We start from the raw sequence: 27,424 nt of genomic DNA, 5'->3' as shown, positions 1-27,424 counted from the left end.
TAGTGCAATATATTCCAACTCCCCCATCTTATTTCTTAGGCTCCTGGCATTCGCATATAGACATTTCAAACTATGTTTGTTGTTCCTAAGTACATCATGCTTAGTACTTGACAGTATTAATTGGCAATCTTTTGTCTGATTTTTATTGTTATTTAAAGATACCCGATCTACTACAATCTCTTTTGCAACCTCACTATCAGGATACTCTATCTTCCCTGTTATGGTGATATCTTTGAAAGATACCTTATCCCGAACCATGCTCTTTTGAGCGACTGTCGGCCTTCCCCCCATTTCTAGTTTAAAAGCTGCTCTATCTCCTTCTTAAACGCCGATGCCAGCAGACTGGTCCCACTCTGGTTAAGATGGAGCCCATCCTTTCGGAATAGGCTCCCCCTTCCCCAGAATGTTGCCCAGTTCCTAACAAATCTAAAGCCCTCCTCCCTGCACCATCGTCTCATCCACGCATTGAGACTCTGGAGCTCTGCCTGTCTCTTGGGCCCTGCGCGTGGCACAGGTAGCATTTCAGAAAATGCTACCCTGGAGGATCTGGATTTCAGCTTTCTACCTAAGAGCCTAAATTTTGCTTCCAGAACCTCTCTCCCACATTTTCCTATGTCATTAGTACCCACATGTACCAAGAAAGCCGTCTCCTCCCCAGCACTATATAAAATCCTATCTAGGTGACGCGTGAGGTCCGCCACCTTCGCACCAGGCAGGCAAGTCACCAGGCGATCCTCACGTCCACCAGCCACCCAGCTATCTATATGCCTAATGATGGAATCACCAAGTACAACAGCTGTCCTAACCTTTCCCTCCCGGGCAACATTTGGAGATATATCCTCGGTGCGAAAGGATAATACATCCCCTGGTGGGCAGGTCCTAGCACAGACCCCTGAGGAACCCCACTAACTACCCTTCTCCATTGTGAATACTGCCCATTTAACCCCACTCTCTGTTTCCTATCCTTCAACCAGTTTTTAATCCACAATAGGACATTTCCTCCTATCCCATGACCCTCCAATTTCCTCTGTAGCCTTTCATGAGGTACCTTGTCAAACGCCTTTTGAAAATCCAGATACACAATATCAACCGGCTCCCCTTTGTCCACATGTTTGTTTACTCCTTCAAAGAATTGAAGTAAATTGGTTAGGCAAGATTTCCCCACACAAAAGCCGTGCTGACTCGGTCTCAGTAATCCATGTCCTCGGATGTGCTCTGTAATTTTGTTTTTAATAATAGCCTCTACCATTTTCCCTGGCACCGACGTCAGATTCACCGGTCTATAATTTCCCGGATCTCCCCTGGAGCCTTTTTAAAAAATGGGCGTTACATTGGCCACCCTCCAATCTTCCGGTACCACGCTCGATTTTAAGGATAAGTTGCATATCACTAGCAGTAGCTCCGCAAGCTCATTTTTCAGTTCTATCAGTACTCTAGGATGAATACCATCCGGTCCAGGAGATTTGCTACTCTTCAGTTTGCCGAACTGCCCCATTACATCCTCCAGGTTTACCATGAAGTCAGTAAGTTTCTCCGACTTGTCCGCTTGAAATACCATTTCCGACACCGGTATCCCACCCAAATCTTCCTCGGTGAAGACCGAAGCAAAGAATTAATTCAGTCTCTCCGCTGCGTCTTTGTCTTCCTTGATCGCCCCTGTTACCCCTCGGTCATCCAGCGGCCCAACCGATTCTTTTGCCGACTTCCTGCTTTTAATATACCGAAAAATTTTTTTACTATGTTTTTTTGCCTCTAATGCTATCTTTTTTTCGTAATCCCTCTTGGCCTTCTTTATCTGCGCCTTGCATTTGCTTTGACACTCCTTATGCTGCTTCTTGTTATTTTCAGACGGTTCCTTCTTCCATTTTCTGAAGGCGTTTCTTTTAGCCCTAATAGCTTCCGTCACCTCACTTTTCAATCAGGCCGGCTGTCTTTTGGAGTTCCTTCTTTCTTTTCTAATTCGCGGAATATGTATGGCCTGGGCCTCCAGGATGGTATTTTTGAACAGCGTCCACGCCTGTTGTACAGTTTTTACTCTCTCAGTTGCCCCCCTAAGTTTTTTTTTAACCGTTCTTCTCATTTTATCATAGTCTCCTTTTTTAAAGTTAAACGCTAACGTAATTGACTTTCTGTGTACAGTTACTTCAAGGTCGATATCAAAACTGATCATATTATGGTCACTGTTATCAAGCGGCCCCAGTACCATAACATCCCTCACCAGATCATGCGCTCCACTAAGGACCAAGTCTAGAATTTTTCCTTCTCTCGTCGGCTCCTGCACCAGTTGCTCCATAAAGCTGTCCTTGATTTCATCAAGGAATTGTATCTCTGTAGCGTGTCCCGATGTTACATTTACCCAGTCTATATTTGGATAATTGAAGTCACCCATTATTATCACATTGCCCATTTTGTTCGCGTCTCTGATTTCTTTTATCATTTCTGTGTCTACCTGCTCATTCTCTCTCTCACACACTCTCTCTCACAGTCAATGTCTTTCTCTCACTCTCACACACTGTCTCTCACACACTCTGTGTCTCACACTGTATCACATTCACTCTCTATGTGTCACACAGTCACTCACACACTCTCTTGGTCTCATACACTCAGTCTCACAGAGTCTGTGTCTCACACACACTCTCTCTCTCACACTGTATCTGTGTGAAACTTGCACACACTCTCTCTCTCACACTTGCACACACTCATTCTCACACACACACACTCTCTCTCTCTCACAGACACACTTGCACCCAGACTCACTCTCTCTCTCTCACATACACACTCGCACATTCACTCTCTCAAACTTACACACTCCGAGGAAAATCTTGCTAGCACCCGTTTCATTTGTGTCAGAAACGGGCCTTTTTTACTAGTACATAAATATTTTGTGTTGGATTAATGGTGCAGTGTTGCACCCTATAATGTCCTATAAAGTGTTATAGAAGATTAATAGAGAGTATGTTTGTTTGGTGTAGCAAAATTATTCCAAGGGCATAGTGACAACTCATCTGAGAGGTCACAAAACAGAGACCTACAGATCTTTCTAGTCTCAGCTAAGGTGAGTGTTTATGACTCCACAATAAGAAAGTGGGTAAAAATGGGATTCATGGGAGATTAGCCAGAAGCCACTGCTGTCCAAAAGAGACATCAGTGCTTATATCACATTTGCAAATACACACCTGGAAGATCCCCAAGACTTTATGGATACTTTTCTATGGAAAGACAAGTCAGAAGTGGAACTCTTTGGAAAGCATAGGTCCTATTCCATCTGGTACAAAAGCAAATACAGCATTCCACAATATGAATGTCATACCAACAGTCAAACATTGTGGTGGTAGTGTGATGGTGTGGGGATGCTTTGCTGCTTCAGGACCTGAAAAACTTACCATTACTGAAGGAATCATGAATTCTGTGCTATACCTGAAAATTCTTAAGGAGAATGTTGGTCATCTGTCTGAGAGCTGAAGCATAATGCAGTAAAACAATGATCCAGGTTTGGAATTCTCTTCCTACCTAGGTTAGGAGTCTCACTGGTTATACTTTATTTAGGAAGCACTCGAATGCTTACTTTTTTAGACAACATTTTGTATGTTAGTTTTAATTATGATTAGCAAATGTAAATTCTTCAGGGACTGCCTGAACTTCTTGAAGATCTTATCTGCATAGAACTTAAAAGTTGTTGTGGAATATAAGAGAGTGTTGGTATATTACCATATTGCATTAGTAACCACAAGATAAATAATGAGATGCAAAGCATTCAATTGTATGTAAAACACCTTATTACCATGTAAATTGAATAACATAGCTTGCGGTATTCACCACGAGCTAAACTATTTTTCCTGGCCAGGTGCATCAGACCACTAAGTCACAGCCCAATGCTTTCAGGCTACCTCTTAAAGGGGCCGGCAAAGTAAGGTAACGTAATTCATCCCCCCTCCTACTGTCACCTCCAAATAAAGTCCCCCACCTCCTGTGGGCCCTCCAGGCCTACCTTTAGAAATCACTGGGGTCTAGGGCAGTGTTTCCCAAGTCAGTCCTGGAGTACTCCCTTGCCAGTCAGGGTTTTAGGAAATCCACAATGAATATACATGAAAAAGATTTGCACACAATAGAGGCAGTGTTTGTAAATCAATCTCATGCATATTCATTGTGGATATCCTGAAAATCTGACTGGCAAGGGGGTACTCCAGGACTGACTTGGGAAAAACTGGTCTAGGGGATATGAAGCAGGAGCAACCCCCAGTCACAATACTGCCACTAGGGATCACTAGTACCATTTTGAACCTAGTGTTGGCCAGTCAGGAGTGATTGGGGTTCACTCCTGTCCTCTATGCACTAAAGTACTGTAGGGATTTCTAAATATAGACCTGAGGAGGTATACAGGAGGGTTGGGGGGGAGGCATTTTTGAAAAGGAGGTTCATTGGAGAGGCTATGAAGAGAGGGGCATTGGAAGGACATTTCTGATGAGGGGGAATCAAGGAGGTGATTTACCTTACATTACCCAGCCCATTTATTTATGTATTTATTTGGTTTACATTTTTACAGTTTGAATGAGACTTATGGGATGCTTACAATTACAGTTTACCTTTTGGTCAGGGCTTATATGATAGTTTATGATTAGTAATTGGAATGGACATCAATAGCTAAGTTATTTGTTGAAATGTAACCTCCAAGCATCACACCATGGCTTCTGGGCAGGAGAAATAACACCAGTTTTTAGCTGGCTTTACATATCTAGGAGCAATGCACCTTGCGGTGTTACCACAAAAGCTATCTTATTCAATTTACATAGTACTGAAGTGTTTGCATCTTATTACTATGTATTTCATGGTAGTTAATATTAAAAGTTAATTGCAATATTACAACACAAAATGGTAAGGACATAGATCAAGATGAAGTATGCATACGTTATAATGCATCATACCATATGCTATGAGTTTATCTTGTTGGACAGACTGGATGGACCATGCAGGTCTTTATCTGTTGTCATCTGCTATGTTACATTTCTATGTTATCATCATTTAGGACTAAATTCAATAAATGGTACTGAAAAGACAGCACTTAGTACTATATAAATGGCACTCAAAGTTAGCCACCGTTTATAAAACAGCGCTTAGTGCTGTAACCAAGACTACTTTAGGCAAAACCATTTATACCAACAAAACCCTGGTATAAATCACCACGCCTAAATTAGGCACGGATCCCTTTTATTCTGTAACAGCGTGCATAAATTGTGGGAATGCACCAAATCCGCCCATGACCCTCCAATGACCATGCCCCCTTTTTGGATCTGCATGTAAATTTTAATTAATGCCAGTTAGCACTGATAATTGTTAGGGTCCAATTAGTGCTAATTGTCTCATTCAATTAAATTACACATGCAATTTCTAGCGCCATTTAGAGAAGTCAGGCGTTAATGTGCATTCCCCCCAAATTCTATATATGGTGCCTCAAAATTGTACATGGAAATTTGGGCATGTGCCCAATTTGCATGTGCAATTTAATTGAATAAACAAGCAACTGGCACCAATAATTGGGCACTCCATCAATTATTGGTGCTAACTGGCGACAATGTGCATTTACTCACACATCTTCCTAACTGGTATTCTATAAAGAGATGTGTGTAAATTCTTACATGTGGATCTGGACAGGGGATGTGGGCATGGGAGGGTTGGGCATTCCTAGAATTTGCGTGTAGCGTTATAGAATATGTCAGATCCACCTAATTTAGACCCAAGCATTTCTACCAGGTTTCCGTTGTGCCCACAATAAGGTGCGGATCCTGGCACTAAGTGCTATTCTATTAATGGTGACCAACTTGGAGCGCTGTTTATAGAAAAGCGCTGGGTGCAATTTTTTTTGGCATCTAAATTTGGATGCTGTGTACTGAATATAGTAATGCACCTTGATAACTATGCCCCTTAGTTCTGTGTAAAATCTGCAGAGTGCTGGCTCCTCCACAGAAGACCCCAGTGTAGACATACATTGTTTTGGAGATTAGCCTTTGTCTCATTTTGGTAGCCCTCGTTCCTTAACATTCACTCTATGCAGTCTGCTGCTGCCTACACAGCACAGAAATGGCCAGATATAATAAGGCATGGAGCTGGTAAGGAAAGTGCCAGGGGGCAGAGTTAAAAATAAAGGTGGGTCACATGATGAAGTGAGCCAAGAGACTGTGTTTTCCTTGAGCTCCTCGGTTCCCTCTCTTTTCAGGCACCTTTTGGGCTATATTTTTTAAAACATTTTAACCCTTGTGCTGCTAGCTGGACACCCTATTATCTATGGACAAATATCTTTTGAAATCTGGGGTGGAAATGGCATCAAAAGATAATAGAAAAGACAACAATAAAACACGTTCTACACCATTGGGTGAGCACAAGATGATGGATGAGCAAGCAGACAGCCCCATGGTTACTGACGCGCTGATAGAGAAGCTCACAGAAACAGTGGTAGTGGTTTTGGGTACTAAGATAGATGTACTTACTTCCAGTGTTCAGACTCTGTCGCAGTCAGTAGCCGAATTCAACATCAGGGCTGTGGATTTGGAATCTAGGGTCAGTTCTGCGGAGGATACTCTAAGTGGAGTTATAGAGGAACACGCGAGTCTTAAAAAGGAAGTGGCAGGCTGAGTTGTCAAGATGTGGATGATCTAGAAGACAGAGCACGAAGAAATAATATCCGATTGGTGGGTATTCCAGAATCCTTGAAGGATGCAGATTTACTAAGTTTGCTGGAAAAGTGGCTTATTGAGGAGTTAATACCAGATTCCCCGCTGGGGCCTTTACACATTGAATGGGAACACCGCGTGGGCAGAATCCTAGAAGGCACATCTAGGCTTCGCATTGTGGTGGCTCAGATCCTCAATTTTGCTCATAAAGAGCAGATATCGAGCAAGTACAGAGCACTACAGGACCTGAAATTTCAAAATTCCAGAGTGCTTCTATTTCAAGACTATTCTGCTTCACTGGCGCAGTTACATAGAAAGTATTCAGAGGTGTGTTGGCACCTTGTGGAGAAGCAGGTGCGGTTGCAGTTTCCACCCAAGCTCCATGTAGTACAAGATGCTTCTTGGGTGCTGACTCTCCTCGATGCCCCGGAGCTCCCCAGGTACCATGCGTCAAAGGAGAACGATGACGATGCTTCTTAGCTTCGCTTGACGCCCGTCATCGAGAATCCTCCGTAGCGAACAGGAAGATGTGGAATCCTCACGTCTCCTCGGGGCTGGGTCCAACAAAGGTGGGTCCCAGGGGGCCTGCAAAACAAGAGGCCTTGAGGCAGGTGGAGACCCACTCGACGCCACACTGCTCCCAGTGCGAGTTGGTCTCTCAGCAGCCATTACCTTGCTCCCCAACGTCGATGCTCCTGTCGATGTCGACGCCAACCTTGGTACCGATGTTGAAGGTCCGGACTGAGCCCCAAAAAGCTTTTCCCCGTTGGGCTTCTCGAGACGCTTGGGTCCGTTTTCTTCATATGAAGACACAGATTACAAGCGGCTGGGCTATGGTCGGGCCCAAGGCACTTAATACACCAAGCATGGGTGTCGGTACCTGAGATGGTCTGATTACACTGAGTACAACATTTGAAGCCGCTGGGTGTCTTCGATGACATGGAAGAAAAAAAAAATGGCTTCGGTGAAATCAAACGACATGATTGTGCCAAAAAGGAAGGGCACAAAAAAGGGGAAAAAAACCCGACCCGCGCGGCTCAAATGCCGGCCCGCGTCGAAAGAAAAGGAAACTTACAAGAGGAGAAAAAAGATAAGGAAACTACGGCGAAAAAGTACTTTTTAAAAATATCTTTAACAAGAAAGAAAATAAAAGGAGAAAAAATCCTGAAGAAGTCTTCGTCCTGGGCCTGACTGAGCAGTGCGAAAACACTGCCGTACATAACCGTGGATAAAAAATAACAAGAGAGGCACGCTCACGCGACAAGCAGAAAGACGTTTGTGCATGCGCAGTTCGCATTGCTCGCACGATGGAACATTCCAGAAAGACTGTTTATTTTGCTTGCAAAATATTTGCCGGTTCCTGGGCCGCCGCGGATGTCGACCCAATTGTAAGAACAAGCAGCCTGCTTGTCCTCGGAGAATAGTTTTATACACTGGTTCAGGTATATTAGCTCTCTTTTGTTCCATCATTTTCTGTTTTTGTGAAAGGGGAGGGGGGTTTGTGGGGTTAAATTGAAAATTATAATGGATTATCACAATTTACTTTGTTCTACTGGTTGTGCTGTTCTGTCATGCTTGACTGGGGAGCATGGGGATCAGATCCATTCCAGTTCTGTATTATGCTATTTTCTTGTATCCTATGGTGACATCCCATAAAGATGAGCATTAAAAAAATAAAATAGAGGTGAGACGACACTAGTTTGCTATTGTATTTTTTCAGTTCTTGAATACCTGCTTTCAGTAACAAATGCAAACTAGAATAAGGCCACACTTAGGGGCCCTTTTACTAAACAGTTGCAGCGCGGCAACCCAGAACTACCGCTGGCCCAACGCGGGTGCTGGCAGTAGTTCCACCCCCAGTGCATGCCATTTCAGATGCTAGTGGAAATATTGAAAAATTATTTCTGCAGAGGATTAGCTGGTGGTAATCGGGCAACATTGCACACTGCCCAGTTTACCCGCTGGGTTTAGCACGGGAGGCCCTTATTGGCCCACCGTCAGTGGGTGGCGGTGAGGTGCTCGCCACCCCCCCCGAAATGGCCACCTGGCATTGGTGCAACACTTTACCCAACCAGCCATTTCATTTTTAGGTTTGATTTTTACCCACTGTCCCGGTAAAAGCGGCCCTGGCGTGCAGCAAAACGGCCACCACCACCACTAGCGCAAGGCCCCCTTTTACCACAGCCCTAGTAAAAGGGCCCTTTAGTTTTGAAATAAATCCAATAAATTTGATCTTGGCTGTATGCCGAGGTCATTTTCTTTTACTGTGCATTTGTTTTTAGTCCCTCCATTCCCAGAACAGGAGTCTTGGCAGCCTGCCGCAGAGGGTCTTGCTCATCCAAATCTCAAGTTTCCCTCACAGCCATCAACACTTCAGGGCCTTCTAGTGTGATATGAAACATCAGGGAAACATATGCTCACATCCCAAATGTATAATATTAATTTCAGGAGGGAAACATGTGAACAAATCACAGCAAGAGAGTTCTCCAAGATCTATTTTATAACAAAGAAAAATGTCTCAGCATTGCAAAGCATACAGTAACAGCAGTCTCATAACTTGCAATGGAGCTGGCCATCCTGCTTCCATTGCTAATTAGCTGAGAATAATAACAGCTGAAATAGCTTCTGGTTTGCGTTGGGGCAATTTGGTTAGCTATAAGGGAAAGCCTTTGGTGGTAAAAACCCAATGTTGCAGCTGTAGAAAATAATCCAGTAGATAAGGTGAAACTGCTGGGAGTTCATTTAGAGTTAAAATTACTTTGCATGCATAAGAACATAAACCTTGCCATACTGGGACAGAATGAAGGTCCATCAAGCCCTGTATCCTGTTTCCAACAGTGGCCAATCCAGGTCACAAGTACCTGGCAATATATCAGAAGATTAAAACAGATTTTATGCTGCTTACCTTAAAAATAAGCAGCGGATTTTCCCAAGGGCATCTTAATAATGACTTATGGACTTTTCTTTTAGAAAATTAGTCAAAGCTTTTTAAAACTCTGCTAAGCTAACTGCTTTTACCACATTTTCTGGCAAAGAAGTCCAGAGTTTAATTACACTTTGAGTAAAGAAATAATTTCTCCAATTTGTTTTAAATTTACTACTTGTAGTTTCATTGCATGCCCCCTAGTCCTTGAATTTTTGGAAAGAATAAACAAGCGATTCACATCTACCATTTCCACTCTACAGTATTTTATAGACCTCTATCATATCTCCCCTCAGCTGTCTCTTCCTCATGCTGAAGAGCCCTAGCCTCGTTAACCTTTCCTCATAGGGAAGTCATCCCAATTTCTTTATCAGTTTTGTCACACTTTTCTAATTCTGCTATTTTTGGGGGGGATGCAGTGACTAAATTGCACACAATATTTGAAGTGAGGTTGCAACATGGAGTGAAGTAAAGGCATTGTAACATTCTCAATTTTGTTCTCCATTCCTTTCCTAATAATTCCTAACATTCTATTTGCTTTCTTAGCTGCCACTGCACACTGAGCAGAGGGTTTCAACATATCACCAACAGATCCTTTTCCTGGTCAGCGACTCCTAATGTAAAACCTTGCATCATGTAGCTATAGTTTGGGTTCCTCTTTCCTACATGCATCACTTTGCACTTGGAGTGGAATGTCCTAGTGGTTACAGCATGGTCTTAACATCCAGAGCTGCTTAGTTCAAATCCCACTGCTACTCCTTGTGATCTTGGGCAAGTCACTTAACCCTTCATTGCCTCAGGTACAAAATTTAGATGGTGAGCTCTCCAGGGACAGGGAAATATCTAGTGAACAAAATCCAAATAAATAAACTTGTTCACATTAGCCCCCTAATTCTATAAGGGGCACTAAAAATTGTATGTGCAAATTTGGGCGCGCTTCTAAAATTAACACACATCTATAGAATAAGGGGAAAAAGTGCCTAATTTAGACACAAAGATCTGCACCGTTTCAGTTAATGCAAACAACTGCGCCTAAAGTTAGGGATAATTTCCGGGCGTAAGCGCTATTCTATAAACTGCACCTAATTTTAAGTGCGGCTTACAGAATAGCACTTTATTCAATGCCATATATAGAATTCACCCCTAAATGGCATAAGTACATAAGTATTGCCATACTGGGAAAGACCAAAGGTTTTCAACAGTGGCCAATCCAGGTCACAGATACCTGGCAAGATCCCAAAAATGTACAAAACATTTTATACTGCTTATCCCAAAAATAGTGGATTTTCCCCAAGTCCACTTAATAACGGTCTATGGTCTTTTCCTTTAGGAAGCCGTCCAAACCTTTTTAAAACTCCGCTAAGCTAACTGCTTATATTCCGCCAGAACCGATATACTCATATCACCCCTCTCCTCAGGTCACTTCACTGGCTTCCAATCAGATACCGCATTCAATTCAAGCTCCTCCTTCTTACCTACAAATGCACTCAGTCTACCGCCCCTCATTACCTTTCTACCCTCATTTCCCCTTACGTTCCCGCCCGAAACCTCCGGTCACAGGACAAATCCCTCCTCTCTGTACCCTTCTCCACCACCGCCAACTCCAGGCTCCGCTCATTCTGCCTCGCCTCACCCTATGCTTGGAACAACCTTCCTGAGCCCATACGCCAAGCCCCCTCCCTGCCCATCTTCAAATCTCTGCTTAAAACCCACCTCTTCATTGCTGCGTTCGGCACTTAACTCTTACCGTTCAGTAAATCCAGACTGCCCCAATTTGACCATTCACTTGTCTACTAGATTGTAAGCTCTTTGAGCAGGTACTGTCCTTCTATGTAAATTGTACAGCGCTGCGTAACCCTAGTAGCGCTTTAGAAATGTTAAGTAGTAGTAGTAACTGCATTTACCACATTCTCTGGCAACGAATTCCAGAGTTTAATTACACGTTGAGTGAAGAAACATTTTCTCAGATTTGTTTTAAATTTACTACATTGTAGCTTCATCGCAGCCCCCTAGTCTTAGTATTTGGAAAGCGTGAACAGACGCTTACCATCTACCCGTTCCACTCCACTCATTATTTTATAGACCTCTATCATATCTCCCCTCAGCCGCCTTTCTCCAAGCTGAAGAGCAGGCCTAGCCGCTTTAGCCTTTCCTCATAGGGAAGTCATCCCATTCCCTTTATCATTTTCGTCACCCTTCTCTGCACATTTTCTAATCCCACTATATCTTTTTTGAGATGCGGCGACCAGAATTGAACACAATATTCGAGGTGAGGTCGCACCATGGGGTGATACAAAGGCATTATAACATCCTCATTTTTGTTTTCCATTCCTTTCCTAATAATACCTAACATCTATTTGCTTTCTTAGCCGCAGCAGCACACTGGCAGAAGGTTTTCAACGTATCATCAACGACGACACCTAGATCCCTTCTTGGTCTGTGACTCTAACGTGGAACCTTGCAGACAAGCTATAATTCAGGTTCCTTTCCCACATGCATCACTTTGCACTTGCTCACATTAAACGTCATCTGCCATTTAGACGCCCAGTCTCCCAGTCTCGTAAGGTCCGCTTGTAATTTTTCACAATCCTCCCGTGATTTAACAACTTTGAATAACTTTGTGAGATCAGCAAATTTAATTACCTCACTAGTTACTCCCATCTCTAGGTCATTTATAAATATGTTAAAAAGCAGCGGTACCAGCACAGAGGCCTGGGGAACCCCACTAACTACCCTTCTCCATTGAGAATACTGACCATTTAACCCTACTCTCTGTTTTCTATCTTTTAACCAGTTTTTAATCCACAATAGAACACTACCTCCTATCCCATGACTCTCCAATTTCCTCTGCAGTCTTTCATGAGGTACTTTGTCAAACGCCTTCTGAAAATCCAGATACACAATATCAACTGGCTCCCCTTTATCCACATGTTTGTTCACCCATTCAAAGAAATGTAGTAGATTGGTGAGGCAAGATTTCCCTTCACTAAATCCATGTTGACTGTCTCATTAATCCATGCTTTTGAATATGCTCTGTAATTTTGTTCTTAATAATAGTCTCTACCATTTTGCCCGGCACCGACGGCAGACTCACCGGTCTATAATTTCCCGGATCTCCTCTGGAACCTTTTTAAAAAATCGGCATTACATTGGCCACCCTCCAATCTTCTGGTACCACGCTCAATTTTTTATTTATTTATTTATTTATAAATTTTTCAATTTGTAGATAATATTGAGCAATGTGTAAGATCTAAGCAGAACAGCTTAGATCTATAGAAAATTACAGGTTGGCAATAACACAGAGTTATGAGGCAAATGACCTATGGGTCAGTAACATGTGCAAACAATATGTAACCTACGGGGTTATAAGGGTGGTGAGAAAAGGAGACAGAATGTCTGAGAAAAGGTGGAAAGAATGTAGCTGACACCTGCAGATAAGAAAAAGCCTTAAGGGATAAGCCGTGTTGATGCACAGGAACTGGGTGCAGCAGATGTAAAAAAGTATATAAGAAGCTTGACTGAGAACAAACCTAAGCAAAGACTTAGCATTGTATCTGTTGCTGTTTTGATATGTTCTTATACAGCCTCTGTCCAAGGGAGGACAGTTGAAAGAATAAAAATTTTGAAAATTCTTCATAGTTTGTCTTGCCAATTTCTTTGTTGACATTGACCAGGTGTAAATAAACAAATTACATTCCAAAGCAGAGCTTTGTCAAGAAACATTACACAATATTACTTAATAAGGAAACATGATATGAGATAATCCTCATAAAAAAACTGTCATTATTTATAGTCCTCAACTTACCACGCTCAATTTTAAGGATAAATTACATATTTCTAATAGCTCCGCAAGCTCATTATTCAGTTCTATCAGTACTCTGGGATGAATACCATCTGGTTCAGGAGATTTGCTACTCTTCAGTTTGTAGAACTGCCCCATTACATCCTCCAGGTTTACAGAGAATTCATTAAGTTTCTCCGACTTGTCAGCTTCGAATACCATTTCCGGCACCGGTATCCCACCCAAATCTTCCTCGGTGAAGAAAGAAGCAAAGAATTCATTTAATCTCTCCGCTACAGCTTTGTCTTCCCTGATCACCCCTTTTACTCCTTGGTCATCTAGCGGTCCAACTGATTCTTTTGCCGGCTTCCTGCTTTTAATATACCTAAAAACATTTTTACTAAGTGTTTTTGCCTCCAACGCAATCTTTTTTTTTCGAAGTCCCTGTTAGCTTTCCTTATCAGCGCTTTGCATTTGACTTGACATTCCTTATGCCGTTTCTTATTATTTTCAGTCGGTTCCATCTTTCATTTTCTGAAGGATTTTCTTTTAGCTCTAATAGCTTCCTTCACCTCACTATTTAACGACGCCAGCTGTCGTTTGGTCTTCCGTCCTCCTTTTTAAATACGCGGAATATATTTGGCCTGGGCTTCCAGGATGGTGTTTTTGAACAGCATACACGCCTGATGTAAATTTTTGACCCTCGCAGTCGCTCCTCTAAGTTTTCTTTTACACCGTTCTCCTCATTTTATCATAGTCTGCTTTTTTAAAGTTAAACGCTAACGTATTTGAGCTCCTATGTATACTTACTTCAAAGCTAATATCAAATCCGATCATATTATGATCACTGTTATGAAGCGGCCCCAGCACCTTTACCTCCCGCACCAGATCATGCGCTCCACTAAGGACTAGGTCTAGAATTTTTCCTTCTCTCGTCGGTTCCTGTACCAACTGCTCCATAAAGCTGTCCTTGATTTCACCGAGGAATTTTACCTCCCTAGCGTGTCCCGATGTTACATTTACCCAGTCAATATCAGGGTAATTGAAATCACCCATTATTATTGTGTTGCCCAGTTTGTTTGCGTCCCTAATTTCCTTTAACATTTCTGCATCCGTCTGTTCATCCTGGCCAGGCGGACGTTAGTACACTCCTATCATTATCCTTTTCCCCCTTACACATGGAATTTCAATCCACAGTGATTCCAAGAAGTGTTTTGTTTCCTGCAGAATTTTCAATCTATTTGATTCAAGGCTCTCGTTAATATACAACGCTACCCCTCCACCAATTCGATCCATCCTATCACTACGATATAATTTGTACCCCGGTACAACAGTGTCCCACTGCTTAGCCTCCTTCCACCAGGTCTCAGAGATGCCTATTATATCTAATTTTTTATTTAGTGCAATATATTCTAACTCTCCCATCTTATTTCTTTTGCTCCTGGCATTCGCATATAGACATTTCAAACTGTGTTTGTTGCTCCTATTTACATCATGCTTAGTACTTGACAGTATTCATTTGCAATCTTTTGTCTGATTTTTATTTTTATTTAGGGACACTTAGAGGCATATTTTCAAAGCACTTTGGGAGGCTAAGTTCCATAGGTTTCTATGGAACTTTGGGAGGCTAAGTGCTTTGAAAATATGCCTCCTGATCTACTACGGTCTCTTTTGCAACCTATCAGGATACCCTATCTTCCCTGTTTTGGTGATATCTTTGAAAGATACCTTATCCTGAACCATGCGCTTTTGAGCGACTGTCGGCCTTCCCCCCATTTGAATGCCCAGTCTCGTAAAGTCCTCTTGCAATTTTTCAGTCCTCTTGTGCTTTAACAACTTTGAATAACTTTGTGTCACCAGAACATTTAATTACATTATTCATAAATGATCTAGAGATGGTAGTAACTATGTTAAAAAGCAGCAGTCTCAGTACAGACACCACTATCTACCCATCTCCAATGAGAATACTGACCATTTAACCCTATTCTTTGTATTCTATCTTTTAACCCGTTTTTTATCCACAATAGGACATTACTTCCTATTCCGTGACTTTCAAATTTCCTCCAGAGTCCTTCATGAGATACTCTGGCAACTGTCTTTTGAAAATCTAGATACACAGTATCGACCAGCTCATCTTTATCTACATGCTTATGCTCTCTTTCAAAGAAATGTAGCAGTTTAGTGAGGCAAGATTTCTCTTGACTAAATCCATGTTGCCTTTGTCTCATTAATCCATGCCTACGTATATGTTCAATAATTTTGTTCTTTATAATAGTATCTACCATTTGTTATGGCACTGATGTCAGGCTCACTGGAACCCTTTTAAAAACTTGCCATTACATTTGCCACCCTTCAATGTTCTAGTACCATGCTTGATTTTTAAGATAAATTGCATATTACTAATAGCTCTGCAAGATCATTTTTTAGTTCTTTCAGTACTATGGGAGGTATACCATCCAGTTCAGGCAATTTGCTACTCTTTAATTTATCAAATTGCACCATTACATCTTCCAGGTTTACAGATATTTGCTTCACTGAATACCATTTCTAGCACTGGTACCTCCCCACCTTCTTCAGTGAAGACCAAAGCATTCATTTAATCTCTCCGCTATGGCCTTGTCTTCCCTGAATGCCCCTTTTACCCCTCATCATCAGGTGGTCCAACTGATTCTTTTACTGGCTTCTTGCTTCAGATATACCTAAAAAGTGTTTTATTGTGTGTTTTTGCCTCCAGCACAATCTTCTTTTCATAGTCTCTCTTTGCCTTATCAGTGTTTTGCATTTGACTTGCCATTTCTTATGCTGTTTCCTATTATCTTCAGTCAGATCCTTCTTCCATTTTCTGAAGGATGTTCTTCTAGCTCTAATAGTTTCCTTCACCTGACTTTTTAACTATACCAGCTGTCATTTGGCCTTCCTTTAGCCTTTTTTAATACATAGAATATATCTGGTTTGGGCTTCCAGGATGGTATATTTGAATAACATCCACACCTGATGTAAAATTTTTGACCTTTGCAGCTGCCCCTCTAAGGTTTTTTTTTTTTTAACCATTCTCCTCATTTTATCATAGTCTCCTTTTTGAAAGTTAAATGCTAACGTTTAGTTATCTGCCTGGTTGAATTCTGTGTTCCTTTCACTTTAATTGGAACAAAATACAGAAAATGATAGTGAAAAAAGACCATATGGCTATCCAGTCTGCCTATCCATACCATCTAATCTTTACTATCCCTTCCTCTCTCTTAGAGATCCTAATGTGTGTCCCACACTTTGTTAAATTCAGATACAGTCTTCATTTACACACCCTTTCCATAAAGAAGTATTTCCTTAGCTTACGCCTGAGTCTATCCCCTTCCACCTTCATCCTATGCTCCCTTGTTCCATAGCTTCCTTTTAATTGAAAAAGGCTTAGCTCCTTTGCATTTATGCCATAAAGGTATTCAAATGTCTCTATCATATCTTCCCTCTCTTGCATTTCTTCCAAAGTATACATATTGAGATCTTTAAGTGTGACCCTATATTCTTTATGCTGGACCACTTCCATCCTGTTTATATCTTTTTGATGGTGCAGTCTCCAGAGTTATACTGGATCATGTTATGCTTGTGTATGTTCTCCTAAGAAGATAAAATAACAAGTCTATTATGGGTTCACAGGATCTAGTATAAAGTAGGGCTGTATATTAATTACAATTTTTAATTGCATGAGTAATGCATAATCCAAATATAAAGTTACCCCTTAAAGTGTCTGCTGGGTATTCGTCCTGCCAAGATGGATACATGGTCAAAATCAGCCCTTAGCTGCAACTGATTTTAGCAGCAAAAATGGTGAGTCTGTTCTTGGAACCACACTAGAGCTTCTACAAAGACAGACTGGTTCATCATAGCTGTGCATGTTTGAAAAAATTACTTTTGCTCTTTGGTGTGAAAAGGAAATGTTTCAAGTTAAATGGGTGCTTGTCTAGGGTAGCAGCTTTTGACAGTGTCTTACTTTGGGACTACGGCCTTTACTGGTATTTGATCTTTTGACATGTTTACTCATCCTTGATTTGGATATTACTATTGACTTCTGATGGTTGGGGTTGGTAGGCTTGGGGTGGGATGGGTTGAGGTGAATGTTTTTTTTTTCTTTTTTAATTTTATATTCATTATCAATAGAAATCAAACAAAATAAAACATGAATTGTTTGATTTCTATTGATAACCTTTAAGAGTGGACTAACACGGCTACCACACCTCTCTACTAAATATTTAACAAATTACTTTGATTCCATGTTCCTTAAAAAAAAAAATTCCTTCAGGCATGTGAAAGGTAATTCTGTAAACTTGCGCATAAAGATGTATACCGATTAGGTGCTAAAAAGTGTCATTTAAAATATATTTTTTGGATTTAGCTCACATCTAAGTGGTAGCTGTAGGTAAGCTACATTCAAGTATATTCCCCTGTCCACTAGCACACTCTCAGCTTGCTGCTCTTACTCTCATAGCATACAGCTTTCTCTGCCAACTCTATTATCCCAATGGCACACAGTCACCTTGCTTCCCTCCATCCCTCCCAATCCCTCTGGCACACAGTCACCTTGCTCAGCACCTTAACTCCCTATGGCACAGTTACCTTGCTCTGCCTCTCTCCCCAATCTCCATGACACACAATCACCTTGCTCAGCTCTCCACCCCAGCAATCCTCATGGCGTAGTCTCCTTGCTTAGCTCCCCCATCCCCACGGCACACACGCATCTTGCTCAGCCCCCCCCCCCCCCATTGTGCAGTCACCCTGCTTAGCTCCCCATCCCCACCCCCCTCTGTCACCTTGCCCTGCCCCTTGTTATCCACAGCCATAGGCAGCAACTGCAATGTTCATTCTCTCCCCCTCTGAAATCACACTGCAAAGAGGAAGAGAAAGTGAACAGCTGTATATCAGGCTACTTTCTCCCCCTGTGCCTGCCTAGAGCCTGTACAGAGTCCCCCATGGTTCACATGAGCAGTTAGTTCTAGGCAGACCCAGAGGGAGTAAGCAGTCTGATACACAGCTATTCACTTTCTCCTCTTACAATGCAATTTCAGCAGGGGAGAGGGAGAGAGTGAACAGCACAGCAGCTTGTGTCTGTGACAAATTTTCCCAGGAGCAACCATAAACTTATCAATGGATCTTAAGGGGTTATCAGCAGCACTAGCACTAGTCGATAAAATGTTGAGCTAAATTGGCTACATTCATATGTGGTATTATAACTTTATTTTGGCTGATGTGATATTTATATGTTATGTATAGAACCATGATGGGTATATGATCAACAGTTCTTAAATAAATGTGACTAATATTTTTTGCCTATGGGATATCTGTATTTCATCTGGAGATTCCACACAGCTGTTAATTTTATTTACCTAATTTTATTGTTAATCTGCGCTACTCATGTGATACTTATGTTCTTGTTCTCTAATGTTCAGGTTTATTTTCTCTTACCACATTTCTTATGTATTTTGAATATCAAAATTCAATAAACATACTTTGAAAAAAATATTAATAAAGTAGAGATTTTTTTGAAACTTTTGTTTAGATTTTTGTTCATTTTTAAAGATTTTTATTTCATTACTGTATATAAGAATTCCATCACATGAATGCAGGTTATTTCATGTAGCAAAAAGGTGGTGCCTAGATCTAGCTACCCGGGCTGTTGTAGTTCAACTTTAACTTAGTTGATCTAGGTAAAACTGGAATATGAATGCCTACTTAAATTACCCTAGGCTCTACCTTGACCTGATACGTGTGTCTGAAAGTTTTTAGCATAAATATACTAAAAGAAAAGGATGCTATGCAATACTAATGCCCTTTAGCACCGGTAAAAACATCTGTTAAAAATATTGGATAGAAGCATTCAACCAGTTCTTCAGTATGGTGGTAGTGAAGGCTGAGCTTTTCCATTGACCCCCCCCCCCCCCCCCAACCCAACTTTACAGAACCCCAATGAGATTTCTTCATGCATATCTCTGTTTCTAACCTATGATCTCTTCTTTTGCATTGGGTGAAAGTCAGTCCATATACCGCGTGTATGGCTGAAATAGGGGATTCGGTCAACAAGTAGTGTCTGTAGAGATCTGTAACAGTTCCGCTTGCTTGGTTTTCCTAATAAGAGGTGTGGGACTGGTGTAATATCTGCAATGTTGCCTTTTCACAGGTTCTATGACTGACTGCAGGGGACACAGCTACTACAGATGTTGAGTCCTGGGTGGCCATCCTCCTAAGAATGGCCCCTTTTTTTTCTAGACAAAAAAAAACCTGTTCTCATTTATCCAGCCATACATTAAAATACGCTGAGCACTACAATTCCCTGGGGAAAGTCATGCTTTATTAGTATACTAGTAAAAAAGGCCCGTTTCTGGAACGAATGAAACGGGCGCTAGCAAGGGTTTCCTGGGAGTGTGTATGTTTGAGAGAGAGAGAGGCAGAGTGAATGTGCGGGTGTGTGACAGAGTGAGACTGTCTGTGTGACAGTGTGTGTGTGAGAATGAGAGTGTGTGACAGGGCCCCCTCCCCTGTTCCTAATACCCCTCACCCCGTTCCCTCCCCTCCTTTTCCTCCTCCTTCCCACACTTTGGGTTCCTTAAGGCTTTCAAAAGTCTATGTATCCCCGTGGCCCTAACGCCCAGTATCCGGATACCCCACCGCTTTCCTCCTCACCCCTCCCCCAAGATGTAATACTTTCACGTCCTTCATTTTTTTTTAAAAAGTGTCCTATCTACCCTGTGTACAAATGCCCGGCATTCAGATTGTGTTCCTCTCCTAAATTTTCATTTCTTTCATTAATTCAGAACTTGCCCCCCACCCCCCTGAACACTTTTGGTTCCTTCAGTCTTTTAAAACTCTCTTATGTACCCTGTGTGCTAATGGCCAGCATTGAGATTGTTTTCCTGTCCCAAATTTGCATGTCTTCAGTCATTCACAACTCCCCCCCCCCCCCCCCCCCCCCCCCCCCCTTCTCCAGTTTAACACTTTCGTTTCCTTCAGTCTTTTAAAACTCTCCTATCTACCCTGTGTCCTAATGGCCAGCATTCAGATTGTTTTCCTTTCCCAAGAGTTCATGTCTTTCAGTCGTTCAGAAGTCCCCCCCTCCCCCCATTTAACACTTTCGGTTCCTTCAGTCTTTTAAAACTCTCCTATCAACCCTGTGTCCTAATGGCCAGCACTCAGATTGTTTTGCTTTGCCAAATTGTCTGTCACTGACGTCAGTGCGTGCCTGCCTAGCAGACCACTTCCAGCAGGCACGGTCCCAAGCACATCCTGTTGGAGGTGAGAATTATTATATAGGATGGCAGTGGTTAGCAAATCAGGTCTTGGAGGCACCTCAGCCAGTCAGGTTTTCAGGATATCCACAATGAATAGTCATGAGAGGGATCTGCATGCAGTGGAAGCAGTACATGCAAATCTCTCATGGATACTCATTGTGAATATCCTGAAAACCTGACTGGCATGGGTGCTTCCAGGACCAGGTTTGGGAACCACTGGTTTATGGGATTGTACATAGGTTTGCTCAACAACTCCAAAGGTAAAGCATCCCACAGCACTAGTCAATAAATGTTATCTTCCTTTATATGGAATAACTATTTTTGACAGTGAAGGCATCATCAGAAAAAATAAGTGATACATGAGATTCCAGTAATGTTGCCAAAAATCCTAACAATTCTGTTTGCAAACATTTAAAAACAATGTAGGGTTGAGATCATGCTATTGGGCCAGCTGAATCACCTTAGCAGGCATTTTCTGATGTAGCTGCAATTGCTGTATACTAGGGCTGCACAATTAATCTGCTAATAACACGATTAATGTGTTAATCGTTTAGCATTTTAAAAAAATGAATGTGATTAATGGCAGGAGATGAGACTGCACAATTGTTCTCATCTGCTCCCTTTCCTGAATCAGCAGTGGCACTTAATTGCTTTCGCTTCTGTGTGCTCCACTGAAAGTGAACATTGGACTAAAGCACATGTGGCTGTGCTTTTGGAAGGTGCATAAGAGACTGCGATGCCACTGACCCCCTCAAAGCCAACAACTGAGTGTCACCAGTGCTACCGACCCCTCTCAAAGCTGCCAGTGCTGCTGATCCCCATCAGAGCTGCCAGTGCTCCTGACCTTACTCAGAGCATAAAAGACCTATTATAAAAGTTACATTTTTATTGGGATTTAGCTCACATCTTTTCAGTAGTAGCGCAAGGTGAGTTACATTCAAGCACACTAGGTATTTGCCTGTCACTGGAGGGCTTACAAACTAAGGGGTCCTTTTACTAAAGATGCACTAATGGATTTAGTGTGCGCTAAATGCCGCATAGCTGTTTACCTATGGGCTGCATGACACTTAACACACATTAATTCATTATCACATGCTAAATCCATTAGTGCACCTTAATAAAAAGGCCCCTAAGTTTATACCAGAGCACTGGAAGGTTAAGTGACTTGCCCAAGATCACAAGCAGTGGGATTTTAACTGGGCTTCCCTGGTTGTCATCCTGGTGCTCTAGCCACTAGGCTACTCCTTTACTCCTTTTTAGATCCTATCTAAAAATGTACATTAGGTGCAAACTTGTACAATAAGAGGCTAAATGGAGGAGTTTGGGTTTAACATGGGTGCAGTCAGTTATACATGCATGCATTTTATAAAATACATACAGTATAAAATACACACAGTCTTGCTCCAAAACAGGCATAAATGTCAACACTCACAGCTTGAGAGCTGAGGAAGGCATCCCCTGAAGGAGTTTTACCCCGATTGTTTCACTTACCTCTTGCGCCACAGTTTGCAAGTTGACCGATAGGAGTTTATTGACCCCTGATGCAGGCGGTTGTACGCTGAAACATGGCCCGTGTCGGGTATTTGTGATATTAAAGGACTACATTTTTCTCAATCCTGAAGGCCCAGTGTTTGTTTTTTTTGAACACTCACAGTCTAGACATTATCTCTGTAGAATTTGTGCTAGTGTTTTCTAAAGACACAGAGAAAAACATAGGTGTTTCTGCCCTATTAACTTAGGTACCCCGTTATAGAAATTTACCCTCAAAATATTCAGCCCTGCCCTAACCCACATAAAATGGAAATACAATTTTGATACAAATTCTGGTTGTATACAGATTTATAAGGCCAGAATCTGTCCAAGTTACCTCTGGTACATTTTAAAAAGAAACCTTTATGCAGGCAGTGCCACTGGTGCCCAAAAGTGCCAAACCCCTCCAAGAAAAACTGCATTGGCTTCCAATCAAAGAACGTATTACCTTCAAAATCTGCACCCTGGTCCACAAAATTATCTACGGCCAAGTCCCAGGATACATGACAAACCTCATAGACCTACCAATCAGAAACATAACCAGATCATCTCGAACATACCTAAACCTCCACTACCCAAACTGCAAAGGCCTTAAATACAAAACAACCTATGCATCCAGCTTCTCCTATATAAGCACCCAACTATGGAACGCATTGCCAATAGATGTGAAAACAACCTACGACCACCTAAACGTCAGGAAATCACTAAAAACCAGCCTGTTCAAAAAGGCATACTCCACCGACCCAACATAAATACCTACACTCTGCAACACAGCAAAACCACAGCTCGCAATGGACACTATATAACCCTACCCCTCCTCAGTGGCGTAGCTAGGGTAGTTGACACCTGGGGCTGGTCATTTTTTAACACCCCCCCCCCCCCCCCAAATCCAGTACTAGGCATACCGAGAATACAAAACACTCAGGACCTATACAGCAATTCTAGCATACCACAAGCAGTAATTTGTACGAGTCACACACGGAAAAGGAAAGCATCTTAAACACTACAGTGAGCACTAGAACATCAATTCACCTATTGTAAAACGAAAACAGACAGATTAGTACAGATTGTCAATCCTGCACAGTCAATGCCAACCGAAAGCCATGTCTTTTTCACAAACACAGATACACCCTAATCCACCATAGAATAAGTAATCATAAACTTTCTATTTAGACAAAAATTAAACTGAACCCCCAAGATGCCAGACTCTACATACAATGCAACACCACAGAAACAGAAAATGTCCCCTAGTACTGTGCAAAATATAAAGACAGCAGATGTAAATTTGAAAAAACTAACAAATACCAATCACCACTTTACAAATTAACAAATAGAAATAAAACAAATACAGAAAATAAAATAATACCATTTTATTGGACTAATACATTTGGCTTCCAGAGGCCAAAATCTCCTTCCTCAGGTCAATACAGTATAGTACTGTTACAGTATCCTATCCTGACCTGAGGAAGGGGGTTTTGTTCTCTGAAAGTTAAGTCAAAATGTATTAAAATTAGTCCAATAAAAAGATTACCTTATTTACATGTTCTATTTATAAACATTTATTAACACAGCTACAATACTATATCCTAAAGCAAAAAAATAAAAATATATATTTTATTTACAGTTTGTTGTCTCTGGTTTCTGCTTTCCTCATCTTCTTTTTACTGTCTTCCTTCCATCCAGCATCTGTCTTCGCTCTCTCTCTGCCATCTAGTGTCTGCCCTCTCTCTCTGCCCCTTCCATCCAGTCTGCCCTCACTGTCCTTTCCATCCACTGTCTGCCCTCTATTTCTGCCCCTTCCATCCACCATCTGCCCCAGTCTGCCATCTCTCCCTCCCCTTCCATCAACATCTGCCCTGTCTCTCTCACTTCCATCCACATCTGCACTCTATCTCTGCCCCTTCCATCTACCATTTGCCCCAGTCTGCCCTCTTTCTCTCTCTACCTTCCACCCACCATCTGCCCTTTCTCTCTGCCCCTTCAATCCATCTGCCCTCACTCTCCCATCCATCCAGGGTCTGCCCTCCCTCACGATCCCCCCTTCCATCCAGGGTCTGTCCCCTCTCTCTCTGACCCCTCTTTTCAGCCCCCAGTTCCAGCCCCCTTCATCCACCATATGCCTTGCATCCCCCCTTCTCAGCCCCAGACCCATTCTCCCACCTGCCCCAGGCATGGACCCATTTTCCCTCCTGCTCCCTTGTTCCAGTTCCAGCTTCAGACCCCTTCTCCCATCTGAGCACTCCCCTCCTCAGTCCCCTTCTCCCCTCTGAGCTCCCCCACCCCTCCCCAATCCTCTCTGAGTTCCCCCACCCCTCCCCAATCCCCTTCTCCCCTCTGAGCACCCCTCTGAGCTCCCCCACCCTCCACAATCCCCTTCTCCCCTCTGAGCACCCCTCTGAGCTCCCCTACCCCTCCCCAATCCCCTTCTCCCCTCTGAGCTCCCCCCCCTCCGTCAGGAGCCAACAGAGCCCTCTTCTCCTGCCACCACCCTGCCTATTTTTTTCTAATCCATGCAGGGACGCAGGCAGCGCCTCGCGTCTGCCCTGCATGTGCTGTGAAGGAGAAAATCGCGTCGCTGGCATCGGGCCTTCCCTCGCTGTGTCCCGCCCTCGAGGAAATAGGAAGTTACCTCAGAAGAGGGCGGGACACAGCGAGGGAAGGCCCGACGCCAGCGTTGTGATTTTCTCCTTCACAGCACACGCAGGGCAGATGCGAGGCACTGCCTGCGTCGCTGCATGGATTTTAAAAAAAGGCAGGGTGGTGGCAGGAGACGACGGAGCACCCCCCACCCGCTAACACCCGGGGTGGACTGCCCCCACCGCCCCGCCTTTGCTACGCCACTGCCCCTCCTCAACCCCCATTGTACCTGAAACACATGTACCTTTTATCTGACCACAATATCACCTTGTATTTGTTTCTCTACCGGACTTGGCGAATGCCTTTTCGGTACTATGTAAGCCACATTGAGCCTGCAAATAGGTGGGAAAATGTGGGATACAAATGTAATAAATAAATACCCCCAGATTCTATATAGCACGACTTAAGTTGCGTGTGCAGAGACATTCTGTATTTCCGTGCACAGCTTAATTAGTTAACAAGCTAATCAGTGCTGATAATTGCCAATTAACAAGCAATTGAACTGTCTTAAGCGTATTCTATAACGTGATGCATGTAAATTCTAAGTCACATAGTTGAAAACGGGGTGTAGTCATGACTGTTTCTAAAATCTATGCACACTGTTATAGAATACTCCCGGTTTATGACTAATTTAGGCATCGGGATTTACACCACATTTTACTTGGCATAACTGCCTGCGACTAAATTCAGTTGTGTGGACTGGTGCGCGGCGTATTCTATAAACTGTGCAGACATTTTGGCTTATTCTATAAAGTACACCTAAATTAAGGCATACTTTATAGAATACGCTTAGAAGTGTTATATTTCAGCGCTGATTTTTTAGGCGTGATATATAGAATCTAGTCTGTAATGCTTTTCATTCCCCCAACAAATATAACAATCAAGAAACACTTGGATAAAAAGTATGAGTATACAAAAGATTATTTTTTTTTAAATAAAGAATGTAAAACGCAGAGGAAAATACTATGTTAACAATCTCAAATGCATCTAGACCTCATAAGGGTGTGTGTGTGTGTGTGTGGGAGGGGGGAGTGAGGAGGGGAGGAGCAAGAATTCTAAAGCCAAAGGAAGATGCATAAACGTTATTTATTTTATTTGTTACATTTGTACCCTACATTTTCCCACCTATTTGCAGGCTCAATGTGGCTTACATGGTGCCAGAGAGGTGTTGGTGGACTCCGGAGTAAACAATTACAGTTACAAGGTTAAGTTGTGGTAGGAAAAGGTTCATGTGGAGGAACCTCATGAGGTTCATGTGGTGGGACCACATGAAGGAAATCAAGAGTAGGTGGAGTTGTTTGGTGATCATTAAGAACTATAGTGTTATGGAGTTGTTTGGTGATCATTACGAACTGGAGTGTTATGGTGTCGCTAGGTTCATGCATTTATGTTGGGTCAGGAGGGTATGCCTTTTGAAACAGGTGAGTTTTTAGTTTTTTCCTGAATTGTAGGTGATCGTATGTGGTTTTCACGGCTTTTGGTAGAGCGTTCCACAATTGTGTGCTGATGTAGGAAAAACTAGATGCGTAAGTTGATTTGTACTTTAGACCTTTGCAGCTTGGAAAGTTGAGATTTAGGTATTTACGAGCTGATGCGGTTGTGTTTCTGGTTGGTAGGTCGATCAAGTCTGTCATATATCCCGATGCTTCGCTGTAGATGATTTTGTGAACCATAGTGCAAATTTTGAAGGCGATGCATTCCTTGATTGGGAGCCAGTGTAGTTATTTGCGTAGGGGTGTTGCACTTTCAAATCGTGTTTTTACGAAGATGAGTCTTGCCGCTGTGTTTTGTTCGGTCTGGAGTTTGAGATTTGGTCTTTGCATCCCGCATAGATTCTGTTACAGTAGTCAGCATGACTTAGCACCATCGATTGTATCAGGTTGCGAAATATTTCCCTTGGGAAGAATTGTTTCACATGTTTGAGTTTCCACATTGTGAAGAACATTCTTTTTGTTGTGGATTTAACTTGGCTCTCTAGCGTTAGATAGCGGTCCAATGTTACACCAAGGATTTTCAGGCTGTCTGAGACTGGGAGGGTGTGATCCAGGGTGCTGATAGTTGTGGGGTTGTCCGTGCTATACTGGGATGAGAGGATAAGACAGTGTGTTTTTTCGTTGTTAAGTTTAAGTTGAAATGCCTTTGCCCATGCGTCCATGATGTTGAAGCCGATCTTGATTTCATTGGTGATTTCTGTCAAGGTGGATCTATAAAGAATGTATATAGTGACATCGTCTACATAGATGAAAGGGTTAAGGCCATGGTTGGATAAGGTCTTGGCTAGTGGGGTCATCATTAGGTTGAAGAATATTGGCGATAGTGGTGACCCTTGTGGTACTCCACAGTCTGCTTTCCAAGATGATGATATGCTTGATTTTCAATTTACTTGGTATGTTCTTGTGGTTAGGAAACCTTCAAGCCATTTGAGTATGTGTCCTCCAATCCCGAGCTTGTCAAGTACTCTCATTAATATGTTATGGTTTACCATGTCGAATGCACTAGACATGTCGAACTGAAGGAGGAGGATATTGTTACCTGTTGCTATTTGCTGCTTAAATTTGGCTAGGAGAGTGAGTAGTACTGTTTCGGTGCTGTGTAGAGGGCGAAAGCCTGACTG

General features: G+C 42.4%; 1 long non-coding RNA gene across 1 annotated transcript; it reads left to right on the top strand.

Moving 5' to 3' along the window:
- The first annotated feature begins 881 nt into the window (after positions 1-881).
- On the top strand, positions 882-15,448 carry LOC115477673. The gene is made up of 3 exons (XR_003943361.1): positions 882-924; positions 11,978-11,980; positions 15,333-15,448. It is a non-coding gene; the product is annotated as an uncharacterized LOC115477673 (long non-coding RNA).
- The last annotated feature ends 11,976 nt before the right edge of the window (positions 15,449-27,424 follow it).

This window comes from Microcaecilia unicolor, chromosome 9 (genome assembly GCF_901765095.1).
Source record: "Microcaecilia unicolor chromosome 9, aMicUni1.1, whole genome shotgun sequence".
NCBI classification, from domain to species: domain Eukaryota; kingdom Metazoa; phylum Chordata; class Amphibia; order Gymnophiona; family Siphonopidae; genus Microcaecilia; species Microcaecilia unicolor.
This window is presented reverse-complemented; position numbering and strand designations above follow the sequence as displayed.